The sequence below is a fragment of the Lolium rigidum genome, chromosome 4 (assembly GCF_022539505.1).
Source record: "Lolium rigidum isolate FL_2022 chromosome 4, APGP_CSIRO_Lrig_0.1, whole genome shotgun sequence".
In the NCBI taxonomy this organism is placed as follows: Eukaryota; Viridiplantae; Streptophyta; class Magnoliopsida; order Poales; family Poaceae; genus Lolium; species Lolium rigidum.
In genome coordinates, this window is record NC_061511.1 from 36,106,838 (window position 1) to 36,120,099 (window position 13,262).

At 41.8% G+C, this 13,262-nt stretch overlaps 2 long non-coding RNA genes across 9 annotated transcripts; both read right to left on the reverse strand.

Moving 5' to 3' along the window:
• Nucleotides 1-1,161: 1,161 nt before the first annotated feature.
• On the reverse strand, nucleotides 1,162-9,073 carry LOC124707519. Of its 8 annotated transcripts, none has more exons than XR_007004888.1 (10): nucleotides 9,019-9,071; nucleotides 8,534-8,610; nucleotides 7,786-7,958; nucleotides 7,308-7,387; nucleotides 7,128-7,205; nucleotides 6,963-7,048; nucleotides 6,389-6,777; nucleotides 6,198-6,297; nucleotides 4,573-4,653; nucleotides 1,162-1,435 (listed from the first exon to the last, which is right to left on the reverse strand). It is a non-coding gene; the product is annotated as an uncharacterized LOC124707519 (long non-coding RNA). The 8 variants fall into 8 exon arrangements; XR_007004889.1 differs by having other exon boundaries at nucleotides 4,573-4,659; XR_007004892.1 differs by having other exon boundaries at nucleotides 6,198-6,777; nucleotides 8,562-8,610; nucleotides 9,019-9,073.
• Nucleotides 9,074-9,075: 2 nt separating this feature from the next.
• On the reverse strand, nucleotides 9,076-12,492 carry LOC124707520. Its single transcript, XR_007004893.1, has 4 exons — nucleotides 12,121-12,492; nucleotides 11,746-12,004; nucleotides 11,535-11,626; nucleotides 9,076-9,296 (listed from the first exon to the last, which is right to left on the reverse strand). It is a non-coding gene; the product is annotated as an uncharacterized LOC124707520 (long non-coding RNA).
• Nucleotides 12,493-13,262: the final 770 nt, after the last annotated feature.

Sequence of the window (13,262 nt, forward strand, 5' to 3'; positions counted from 1 at the left end):
TGAAGTGGTTTGGAATGCCTTCTTTTTCCCACCGATGCTGCCAAAGCTAGCGCGCCGGAGAAAGATGGAGGTTAGTGGTAGAAACGCAATGTTGAGTGGCGAAAAGTGGCGAAGTGTATTTCAAGCATCGACATGGCTTGCCATCCGCCCTACTCTTTCCGTCCACACAGCAATACTGTGGATTGAGATTTGGCCAGCTATGGACCTATGGTGTACCCTTATTTCTACAAGCAACACCCACAACTTCCCATGCTTCGCAATACCTTTTTCTCGCTATCGTGCCGCATTATCGCTGGCAAAAGCAAAGCATGCAGGAGGATGATGGAGGCGAGAGGTAGTACACAAGATAGGCGGTGACAACTGGCAACTGTATTCAGTCTCCAGATGGCTGGCCAGCCATCCATCCTCCTCTTCCTGTCAACACTGCAATATTGTGGCTCGAGACTTGGCCAGCTAAGTTGTACAAAAGTTCGACACACATTAATCTGGATAACATGTTGCTTTCTCTCCCAGGCGCACTCAACAAGAAAACCTAGCTAGAGAACACAAATATTCGTATAGCAGAAAACCATACATACACCCCGCCACTTTTTCAGACATTTACATAAAGACTGATAGTAAGTACTTCTAATATTGCATACAACACCAACCATGCGGCCTTTTTTACCAGAGGTTCTTGCTTCCTATCTAGCACAGATCAACAAGTTCCTCTTCCTACTTGTTTGCAATGAAGCATGGATGCCAATCTACCTCATGAATTGTTTTGTCAATACTGCAAACATACAAAACAACTAGTAGCTCCAACACTCGATCGGATTCTCAAGCGCATGCTCATGTACAAAACAACCTCAAATTACAAATTTTCTCCAACAATTAAATGTACTAGCTAACTTAATTTCACGATTTTTGAAAAATTGCTTTCCATGCATTCACAGCACATAACATCCTCGAGGCATTTAAATACCTATAAACAATTTAGCCCAAGATATTGCTTGACCATCAGCGGAACTACAGTATACACGACAGCTGCAGCAAGCCAAGCGGCTGGACATGAAACAACACTTAGCTAGCTAGCATGTACAGCAGCATTGGTGGAAAAATTTGGCCAGATACATCTTGGCCACACTTGAGCTAGAACCTGAATGATCACACACAGCTAGCATCCAGCCGGACCAAAACCTGAACCAACACACAGCTAGTCTAGCTCCTTTTCTACAGGCCACCACCCTGCGGCTACATTTTACCCTCGCTGTTGCTGCTGCCCCCGCTGCATCAGTGCAGAACAGCGTACATCTGTCCCCTTCCTTCTCTCTCACCACCCGCCGTTGTTCGCCGGCCGATCCTCCAGGGATGCGTACGTCCCAGCCGGCTACCTAGCACCGCAGGTCCAAGAACAAGGATCCGTTGGCGTCTCATCTGTCCATCCGTCCACTATCTGCATTCACCACAACAAACCAGAATGTATCAACTAATGAGATAAAGGTTGGGGTGTTCCTTCGAGTTGAGCTACAAACACTGTTTTTTTTCCATCATCATATCAAAAAACGACAGCTAGCTAAGTGACTAGACATGAAAAAACACACAGCTAGCCAAAAAATAATTTGCTTCATCACAGTGGAAAATCGGCTAGAATCTCCCTAGTGCAGCCGGACCAGAACCTAAAACAGCACACAGCTAGTCTAGCTCCCTTTCTCCAAGCCACCTCCCTGCGGATCCATTTCTCCTTCACTGTTGAACCTAAACCAACACACTAAATGAGATAATGTCTCGATGGTGTTCCTTCGAGGTGAGCTAGACACATGGTTTCTTACATCATCATATTAGATAAGTAAATAAAATGGCAACGACATGAGACTCTCCTTTCTCTCTTTCTTTCTTTACGTGCATGGGCATTCAGTCAACAGCATGGAATTAATATCCTAGCTCTTGCATCCAACCAGTGAATTTGTTCTTATGCTATTTTCTTAACCAGAACTAGAACAGTGTAAAATAATGGAGCTATACTCCCAAAACAGGACAAGCATATTGGTTGCGGAATCACTATGAAACCTTGGGAGAAAAAACTACAAGTAATATGAACCTAAACTACTGTCCAACCTGAACCAATTCATAGAGTCCTGCAGTAATTTAGATATGAGTAAAGAGGCTACTGGGTTCTGTAGCAATCTGGATATGAGTAAAGAGGCTAATGTGTGCAGTTGTTACAAATCAGGCATGGTTAACTCCCAACACCAAAAACGATAAAAGGTACCATCATCCCATTGCCAGAGAAATGTTCCAAAAAATTAGCATGACATCCCAAAATTAGCATCATCCCATCGTCGCTGGTGATGGAGCATAAGAAGGTGATGTTGTATGTGCAAGTGTACAGCTCTGAAGTCTTTGAGCTCAACCTGATCCAGATAGCCAAGCATGAAAAATATTCACGGCCAAAATTTACATCATCAGTGTTACATTGTCAGCCGACGATGATGAATCCAAATCTAGCATACCTCCTTTGCCACTAGTGATCAGGTAGATGGCTTGATTCAGCTTCTCAGGGGGAGATATCCACAACCTAGCTACTTCCTCACAAAACCACCAGAACTAACGGGTGACCCAATAGTATCAGGATAACAAAATATATATCATTCAGAGTTCAATCCGAATAAACAAACATATGCATTGTCTAAATATTACAAATAAAGTACTCATCCGGCATTATTGCATCCAAAGTTTGACCATATCAGGCATAGTAGTGCATCCAAAATTCAGGTATTACTTGAACCATTGCCTCACAGATTTAAATAGAAGAGTCCCTATAATTCTACCATCACTGCTATTAGCAAACTAAGATTCAACAAATATCCCTCATAGTTGTTATCTATGGCAATCTAAAAGAGGTAAAAATGATAGCCATGAAAGTAATTTCTATGACTTATCCGTTCTTGTAGACTCAAAATAACTGATAGCGAGCGAGAGACTGGCTATCGTTGAGATGAACTTTAGGATCATATGTTTCATTGCATTTTTATTTCTCTTTTTGTTCCAAAATGATTATATAAGATACAGGTCTCAACTAAGTAGAAGAAATATGCACATAAGGGGCGGTTGTCCTGGTGCTGGTCACGGGACTGGTATGAGATGAGGCCCAAGTGAGGTGAAGGGTTGGCCTTTGAGTTAACAAGAAGCATAGACACACACATATCATGTGTACATCAATACATGCTACACTGCATCCACAGGGGAAAATAGAGACCTGCCCTTAAAAATCCCTTGTATGAAACCAAGACCTCCGTGTAGAGGTAATCCATGAAAAAATAATTACGTTGACTATTGGCTTACCAGCACAAGAGGATGATAAGGAAGCCAATATGATATAAGAAGATGGCACCATGGTGTTCCTTCGAGGTGAGCTAGACACATGGTTTCTTACATCATCATATTAGATAAGTAAATAAAATGGCAACGACATGAGACTCTCCTTTCTCTCTTTCTTTCTTTACGTGCATGGGCATTCAGTCAACAGCATGGAATTAATATCCTAGCTCTTGCATCCAACCAGTGAATTTGTTCTTATGCTATTTTCTCAACCAGAACTAGACCAGTGTAAAATAATGGAGCTATACCCCCAAAACAGGACAAGATCAAAACCACACAGTACTAAACATTAGGATTGAGAGCTATAGAACAGCGAGCTGAGGCTACTAACACAAAATCATCAAGTCCATTAGCTTTCCAATCACACAAGTATCAGGACCTCAAATAACCAGGCATGTATATTAGATTCCTAGATGGCAAGGTAGCAAGCCATAGAATAACATAGCCATGGTAAGCGCAAGGGACCCGAAGATCAAAAGGGTGAACCAAGAGCTCACTATAGTGGCTATAATCTAGGCCAGGCAGATAACAGAAACAACATCCTTAAAATGTTCATTACAAATACTATTCGGTGGCGCACAGAACGAACTAAGCAACTAAGCACCAGACCAGGAGGTACCACATTTAATAGCCAATAGCATACAGCCATCAACAACTAAGCAACAATTGACCCCTCTAAACTAAAAAGAAAGCTCTAGACTACAAAAGGGGAACCCACTAAAACATGCTATACCAAGATGCTAAAATTTCAAATTTGCACAGACAGCCCAGCCACAAGGCAATAATGTCATTCATCATGTAAATCAACCCAGGCAACAAAGGCACTTGGCATACCAAAATAAAGCCATTAGCAGCTCAAATATGATTTCCAACCAGACTATCAACACTACTGCATAAGATGACCAATTGACCATGCTCATCAAAGATGTTCTTTTGCTTCTACACATCAGCTAGATATGATATTCACAGCCATGTTTTGGAGTAAACTGAATAATCCATAAAGACATGGAGTCAACAAGTGACTAAGCAAAAGACTGCCATGAGAAAAACAAACATCAAAGCAAAACATAAGAAGAAAGCCTAAAGTTGCAGGAAACCGCTGAAAGATACAGGTACCGTAGGCAAAATTCCAAGCCTTTGATGGCCAGAGAATAACATAGCCACGGTGAGTATAAGGGAGCTGAAGATCAAAGGGGTGAACTAGGAGCTCACCAAGGTTTTAACCAAGGTAGGGCCACGACATCCTCGAGGCCAAGATGAAACACCTCCACCTGCACCAGAACCAAGCGGAACCTGCATCTAACAGAAAAGACATCATTAGAGCATTCATTACCAATACTATTCGATTGGGCACATAACGAACTAAGCAACTAAGCACGAGACCAAGAGGCGACACATTTAGTAGCCAATAGCATCCAACCATTGGCCTCTCTGAACTAAAAATAAAGCTCCAGACTACAAAAAGGGAACCCACTAAAATATGCTATGCCAAGATGCTAAAATTTCGAATTTGCAAAAACAGCCCAGCCACAAGGCAAAATGTCATTTCCTGCTGATCATCATGTGAAATCAACCCAGCCAACAAAGCCACTTGGCATACCTAAATAAAGCCATTAGGACCTAAAATATGATATCTAACTAGACTATCACCGCTACTGCATAAGATGAAAATAGTCATCAAAGATGTTCTTTTGGTTCTGTACATCAGCTAAATATGATATTCACACCCAAGTTTTGGAAAAATTGAAAAATCCATAAAGCCAACATGGAGTTAACAAGTGACTATTGACTAAGCAAAAGAATGCCATGAGAAAGACAAACATAAGAGCCTAAAGTTACAGGAAACCGCTGAAAGATACAGTCGGCATATAACGCACATAGAACCATGCATGGTGAATTTATCTCGTCATTTTTTAACTCACAAATAGCCTCTCTGTTTCACATTTAAAGTGCGAGAGTGATTAATTGTTCATGCCATTCTACAAATAGAAGAACTAGGAATCTAAACATTTAACCGCATCCTGCACATGTTATAGTTTCTACAGCAGACCATTGTGTGCCAAAAATGGGACAATCCAATGCTCGTGTATATGTCTAGTACTCGGTGACATAACATAACACCATTCGTGTCAGATTCAAGTGCAGAACTTACAAAAATTAAAATCGAAGTATGGTTGCAGCCTTAGAACAAAAATGATCCTACTATCTTCGATAGTATTAGTGTATACTACATATGAATATGCAAATACTTGTGAGCAACCAGAATCCAAATGGGCAAAAGGACATACTTACAAGATATCACGAAAAAGACAAAATAGTAATGTCATTTAAATCAGCGCTCAAAACCAAGATGCAAAAGCTCAACTTTTTTTTACAAATACAGGTTATGCCAAATAGCATACAGAACACCAGTGTGAGTATAAATGCATTGTAAATCAGGACGATGCCAAATTAAGAATAGTGTCACAGCCCCACAAAGACTAAAACACCTAGAATCACGATTTAGTATAAACTGCACAGTGTATAAGACCAGGATTTTACCACCACCTACAGGGGAAAAATATCCAGCGGGATCCTCGATCATGGTTAAATCCTAAGGACACAACATAGACCACATAGTCTAGGTAATTAATTCCATACTGGTTGAAATAGAAAAAGAAAACGGGTACTCGATTATGAGGTGGTGCTGGTGCATGGTCTCTGGCATCATCTGATCGCACAGTGGGCAGCGTCGATGGTGTTGCAAACCACATGGCGTGCAAATTAACTAAGGATGAAAATATATCAAGCAATACATACATACTACTACAAGTTTGGCAAAAGAAGATAAACATTACCATTCCTCCAGATCATAAGCGCCATGGGTTGAGTGATATGCATTATTGCACAAGCAAACTGCATCACTTAGGTCAAATGATCCTAAAAGGAGGATCTGATCTGGTGTAGTTATTTATCCAAATAAGTGACTTCTAATAATACACAAAGTTGACTTTACATGGATAACTTTTATAGAATATGTATAACCCACCGTATAATGTTAAGTGCACCATGCTAATTGTCTACCTACAGTGCCTCATCAACCTACAAATGACAGTTCGTGGACTCAACCATAAAGTAGTGTATCGGAAAAGATTAATACTCAGGGCAGCGCCCTGCACAATTCCGGGAGAGAGAGAAAGCGAGAGGTGTCTCACCGGCTATGGCAGCACAGTGGGTGCAACATTGTTTCCGGCTACCACGTCTGAGGAGACGGCCAAGACAGAACCGAGGTGTTGTGTGGGCCTTCCACGACCTCACAAACGGCACGGGGCTCCTCGCTGGCGTCAAGCAGCAGCAACGTACTCCTTCGTCTGTATGTTTCATGGTGCTCCTTTCAGTGTGTGCTGGATGACAGCCAACTGTGGCTTGCATCGTGGTCTGAAAGAGATACAAATATGAGAAAGTTACAGGCATTCAGCTTACAAGGCGGAATCATTAAGTAATGCATTCTTAACCATTCCCTTATTACATTGCAATTCTGCTTCTAGACCTTCAGGTATGTGCAATGTGTGAAACTGAGCAACAGAGAAAAATAGGACGTAAAAGGGGAACAAAGTCATCACCTTTACAGAAGCATTGGCATCGTTGATGGCAGCAACAGGTTTCTTCATTTTAGTGAACACAAACGCTGCGTAGAAACACAAGGATCCTATAAAGTTGATCAGTCACATGAGCAACAAGTAAATCATCCTTTATTGCTGAGAGCAGATGCTGTAACAAGTGTATACCTCTAAAATCATATGATTACTGAGGTTGGACTCAGCAGGATCTCCTTGGTAAGATGATCAACATCATTTCCAATTTCCCTGGTAATTAGCAAGCACATGCCCAAACATGTGGATCAAAACACAAAACAAGAGTTTAATCTGAACTAGAAGCGCATAAGGGAAGCAAGACTAGAAGAGTACCTGCTGAAATTTCCTCGATGAACATGACCTTCGCTTCCTGGGATGCATCGCAGATCTTTTCGGTCACCTCGATCGATGAACTGCCAAAGGAAGTTCGTCAAATTTCAGTCATTAAATACCAATCATAAATACCCCAGGGTTCGCATCCAAGAATCTAAAGTGTGAGCAATAAAATCCACACAAGTCGTTGTTAACAAATGGTAAAGAATCTTCTCAATGAAACTCTTATTACAGTATTCAAACATAACATAAAACAACAGGGTAGAAAATAAAAGTTAATTCAAAATAATGCCAGCACAGTATAAAGCAGTAATTTGACTATTGATAATACCTTATTCCTACTATGACTACAGAATGTGAAAAAAAATGCACGAAAAATAAGAATATCCAGAATGGCGTGGGAGGTCTCTCACAAACTCAAAAACACAAGAATATATAAGGGTTCAGGTGTAAACATCTGAAAATAATTCATTTGCACCTGCTTCTACGGCAGCAGCTTTAGAGCATGGGCGACCACCGCCATCTATCTCTCAGTAACCGGTAGCAGGCAGCTGGGAAGCTGGAAGAGGGAGCCAAGACAAAGGGCACCACCACTCAGACCTCGCCGCCGTCGTCGTTTTGGCCAAGTCGAGCAACCAATATTCTCTAAACCTGAAAATACATACGTTTCAGCATTTACTATACATAGCAGCAAGCAAATAAAAAAAGTTTGCTATAAACTAGTTGTAATCTGTAGTTAATTGAGCGTGACAAAAATATCATGAGTTTATTACAAATAGATCTTATTTGTTTAGTAGTAACCTCTTAATCAATTATGCATCCTGTTCCAAAAAAAAAATGCATCTAGGAGCATACTATAAAACACATGTTAAAGAGCGGATAAAATAACTATATGTAAACCTTTTTTGAGACTTTCGTGTACACCAATTGGAGTCAATAACAACAAGGGGACAACTATTATCACAAGTGCTGCATAAAGTAAAATGGAAGAGGCAAGCATTCACAAGTAATTTGGGTTAAAAAAAAACATAGCAAAACAAACAGCAACTTCATTGTCTCAACCTCCAATGACCACTAATATAAACAATCTAGAAACAATCTAAGAACTTCCAGAGCGGAAATACAAATTAGACACATACTTGTTGAACTAGTAGCAATGTTTCCATTCAAAAAACTAATAGCAGTATAAAAAGGAAATCCTTGGAGCTAATGTGCAGACAAATTACTTCGGATTTCCAAATTCAGAAATAGCACCTTCTGTTTTCTTCAGCTCCTCAATGTATGGTCCAAGCTCCAGTATCAACTGAAAAAGTTCAACATAAAGTCAGAATAACAAGGATATTCAAAAAATTAAGAAACTCTGAACCTGTAGCAGTCTGAATAACAACAAGCATAAAGTCCGAATAACAGCAGGCGACTGAACTTGTACGTTTAGAATTCTGAATATTCAGAAAATGGGAACATTATGAGACTACAGATCAAGGGAAACAGGAAGCAAAGAAACTCCAACAAATGCACAACCGATACCTAAATCAAAAAGCTAAACCATTGAACACCTATGAAATGATTACAAACTAAAACATGCACAGACCAATGTTGTATTGATTGACACAACTTCCTACCCACAAATGCATATGATTTTCTCTACTGGCTACACATTCAACATGAGAAAAGATATTTTTTTTAGAAAGAACAGATGTAGGAGAGAGACCTCATCAGGCATTAGAAGCATCTCGGAGTGGTGGACGTTAGCACCAACTCAGGGAGTTGGTGGTTGAAACTGTGGCCAGAGCAGAAGCTCGAGGGCGTGGTTGCCGGTAGCAGCGGCCTGGGCAGAAGACCACAAGCTTGTCCTATGTGCCTCCACTATGCCAGGGCAAGCTCCTCCCATCAGCACCGGCAGCTTGCCCGTGTAGCAGCGCTTCGATCTGTGGTCGTGAAGGGTTCATGGCATGATTCGTACCCATTTTAGTGCCTCCCTGAAACAGCCTGCCAAAATGCCATGTGTGTATCAAAAGTTGCTTCCATAAAGTTGTGTGCTTAGAAAATCTAACGAGGCCACACCATTACATAAATTTGACTTTGAACAAAAGTTCATATCGTGTGAGGCTAACACAACAAAGTTGATACAAAAGCAAATAATAATGCATACAACGAATAAAGATGAATAAATATGATACCAAAGATTTACGGTAGCAGTCAAGGTTCATGCATATATATGATACCAAAGATGAATAAATTCATAAGCAACCTTAGTGGTTGGCTATTGGCCACTAGGCCTGTACACACATTCTATTTCTAACTACAAAGTGCAAATAAACAAAACATGTTACTTTAAATTTAATAGTTTAAATTGAATAAAAAGGTGTGAGCATGATTAATCCAAAACATTCTTATTACCGCTAACAAATCTATCATAGTCTTCGGTTGCTATGTTATCACATTATCCCAATTGGAATGAAATAGCAATCACCAGAAGAAAAGGAATGATCTCCAATCTTGAATCAGCAGATTCACATAAATATTTACTAACTTATTAATCTGAAATCTGCAATGAAGAGGAGAGGCGCAGCAATGGCATGTTTTATTCATGCATCTTGAGCAGCTCGTACTAACTACTTGTGCACATCACGAGTTAATGTTTAGATCAAATCTGAACTGAAACGAGTCTGGATCTACATCTAGCTCACACGGAAATGGGAACCCAAAGGATCTAAACTATCCAGCTAAAGTTCTCTAAAAATCTGTGAGTTGTTAGCACACCATAAAAAATGCAAACCCTAAATACGAAGCTAAGCTCTTGGCCAATCCATGGCGCACCAAATCAGAAACCAGAAGTGACATAAACGGGGGTCATAATGAATGCAGTAGCAATATATAGGTAACTAAAACTCAATGTTACCATGCAACATTGCTGAAACTTTGTTTACTCCACAGGCTACCACCAGTGTTAATCATATTAGTAGGTGTTCCGAATAATACTATTCAAAAAGGGAAGAGCATAAAAAAATGATCAAAGCATGATTCACCCTAATAGTTATGTGACTGTCTTACTTAAGCACTACCACTGATTCAAGAGGCATAACTTGAATTATCATGCCCGTGAAATTCAAATGAGAATCTGGGAGTAGATCTTCCTATATACAGAAAACTACATTGACAAAAAGAAGAGATGTCTAATATTAAACTCTGTAGTGCTACATATTACATGTCAAACTGTGCCAAAACTGTTGAGGACAATTTTGGTGTGAACCCAAGTGAATCTCTTCAAAGCCAAACTTTTGTGCCACCTACACAGATGCAGAGAGAGCTCCTATTTCTAAGGATATATACACAAAAGATGGAGAGAAAGCACCACAGAAATAAATCTATGATGATCTCTCATAATGCAAACCCACAGATTTAAAAAGGCAGGTATGAACACTTCTAAGATACAGAACTCGAAAAAGATCCTTATGTTCTTCAAACCATATTATTCACTTCCACTGCAACTCTCACATGATATAAATTAGATTGAAAAACATGCTTAATTACACGGAAAAAAAACATTAAGAGGGGATTCCGTTGGTGTTTGCCACTGGATTAATTAGAAAGCTCGAGGCCAAATGCAAACACTATATAAACCCATTTCCTGACCCAACTCTTTGACAGATATTCAGAGCTATAACTCTGCATTTAGCTAAGACATGTCAATAAAGGAGCGCCATTGATTAAAGAACGAATAAATCACATAACGTGAAGTGTCAAACATCTGTATTAACAGAAATTACATGACGAGTTGCAATAGTTTGGACAAAGAGAATTGATTAGAAACAAGTCACAGCAAGGCATGTATGCATCTTACTGAATCGATGAAAAAGCAGAGGAGTTAATCAATGTTTGCTAGGTTGCTAGCTAGTAACAGCTAGCAACGTATCTACCTACCTAGCAGCAATGCATATACGTATCTACTATGTTGTACAACCACATGCCAGCGCCCAGCGGCATCATCCGAAGCAAACAACATCTATCTATATTTTCGACTGAAACCATAGTCCACCAAAATAGCCATCATCATCAAGTAGTATGTCTAGTAAGTAACGCGCCTGACAAATCATACTCAGGCCACCCACATTAGGAGAGGAACCTGTAGATATATGGCTGCAAGATACAAACTGAAACAACAAATCCGAACAACAAGGACAACTAGCCATTATCATCAATCCACAGACCAAGCAACCAACATACATAGTCGATGCAGCGATAATTTAGGAACAGAGAAAAAGGCGGCAGCGGACATGAGAGCTGCACCACCATCAATCCATCAATCCCAAGCTTCTCTATTGTTTTCACCCCACACATGCATACACATAGAGAGAAATAAAAACGTAGCACTCCATTAGCAAGAGAGGAAATGGCGTGAGGTGAAGGGACCAGGATGGGCCACCACAGCGCTCACCTAACCAGCTTGTGGAGGCGTCCGGCGCAGGGTCCGGTTAGCAGCAGCATCTGGTCATCAGAGGAGTATAGCGGCGTGGTGGCTGGGTGAATTGAAGCGGACTTCCTTCGCCAGATGGGCACCGGAGCAAGAGCTCGCCGATAGAGGCGTGCCCCGGGGATGTACGTCGTCCCTCCCAACCTACCGCCGATAGTAACTGGCCGCCTCGAGCTGCACCACCATCAATCCATCCATCCCAAGCTTCTCTAGGGATTTCACCCTACACATGCATAATACACATAGAGAGAGAAAAAAGAAGCAGCACTCCATTAGCACGAGAGGAGAGGCCGTGAGGTGAAGAGATGAGTAGGATGGGCCACCGTCGATCGTGCTCACCTCACCTTCTTGTGGAGGTGGCCGGCCGGCAGGGGTCCGGACAGCAGCAACAACAATCAGCGGTCGGAGGAGGATAGCGGCGCAGTGGCTGGGTGAATTGAAGCGGCTTTCCTTCTCCGGATGGGCGCCGGAGCAGGAGCTCGTCGATGGAGGCGTGCCCAGGTGATGAACGTCTTCCCGGAGCTCGGCGCCGCACGGGGAAAGACCCCCAGAAGAGCGCGGAGATGGAGTTGGCCTCCGGGCGACAGGACGCGAGGGTGGAGATCGGCGGTTCTTGACGGCGCGGAAGTGGGTGGGATGCGCCGGCGAGGGTCGAGGAGAAGAGATGACGTCGGTAGTGGGGGATGCGGCCGCCCTTGTGGGATCTGGATGGAGAGGATGGGGGAGGAGGAGCCGGCGAGGTGCGGTGGCCGGCGAGGTGCCGGGGCGGCGGCGGCGGCGATCGAGGGAGAGAGGAATGAAGGGGGTTTCGAAGGATTAAGTGAGGGCGTGCTTTGCGTGATTTTCATTTTCGTTTTCCTTTTTTATTTTTACGCGATCAAATTAAGGAAGTTTTGATTAATGGATGATTTTGCTGGAATCGAGGAGGCTGTTTATTCTCTTTCGCCAGGCTGCGCATTTAATCTCCTTCCAAAATTATGCGTCCAATTAAATAACTTGCATGATTTGCTTTCAAAAAAAAATAACTTGCATGATTTTGGATTAGTACGTGAGCAAATTTATTGTGCATGTGTGTCACAAACCGTACAAACCTACTCCTTCAACTTCATATACGAGTCGTTCAAGACGACGATTAACCCACCGATGATCATTTTTCGCTGGCGTGCACATGTCCCGTCAACACCGCCATGCTCGCGGGTGAAGAGGCGCGCCGAGGTCTAGTGGGAATTTTCTCGCCCTAGTTAGTGTAGTATGTACAACTCATCGACATCAACTTCCGAATCATCCTTGTCTTCATCAACACAATGGCATGCATATATATCCGGTGTTGGACAGTCATTCATGCTAGCTCGTTATCCATCTTGCTAGCTTGGTGCTAAACACACACACACCAGTGGAAGTCCATTTGACGAGTTGTCTCGCACCCTCGGGGGCCGCTACCTCCACAAATAACGAAGGAAACTATTTGACGGTGTCAGTGT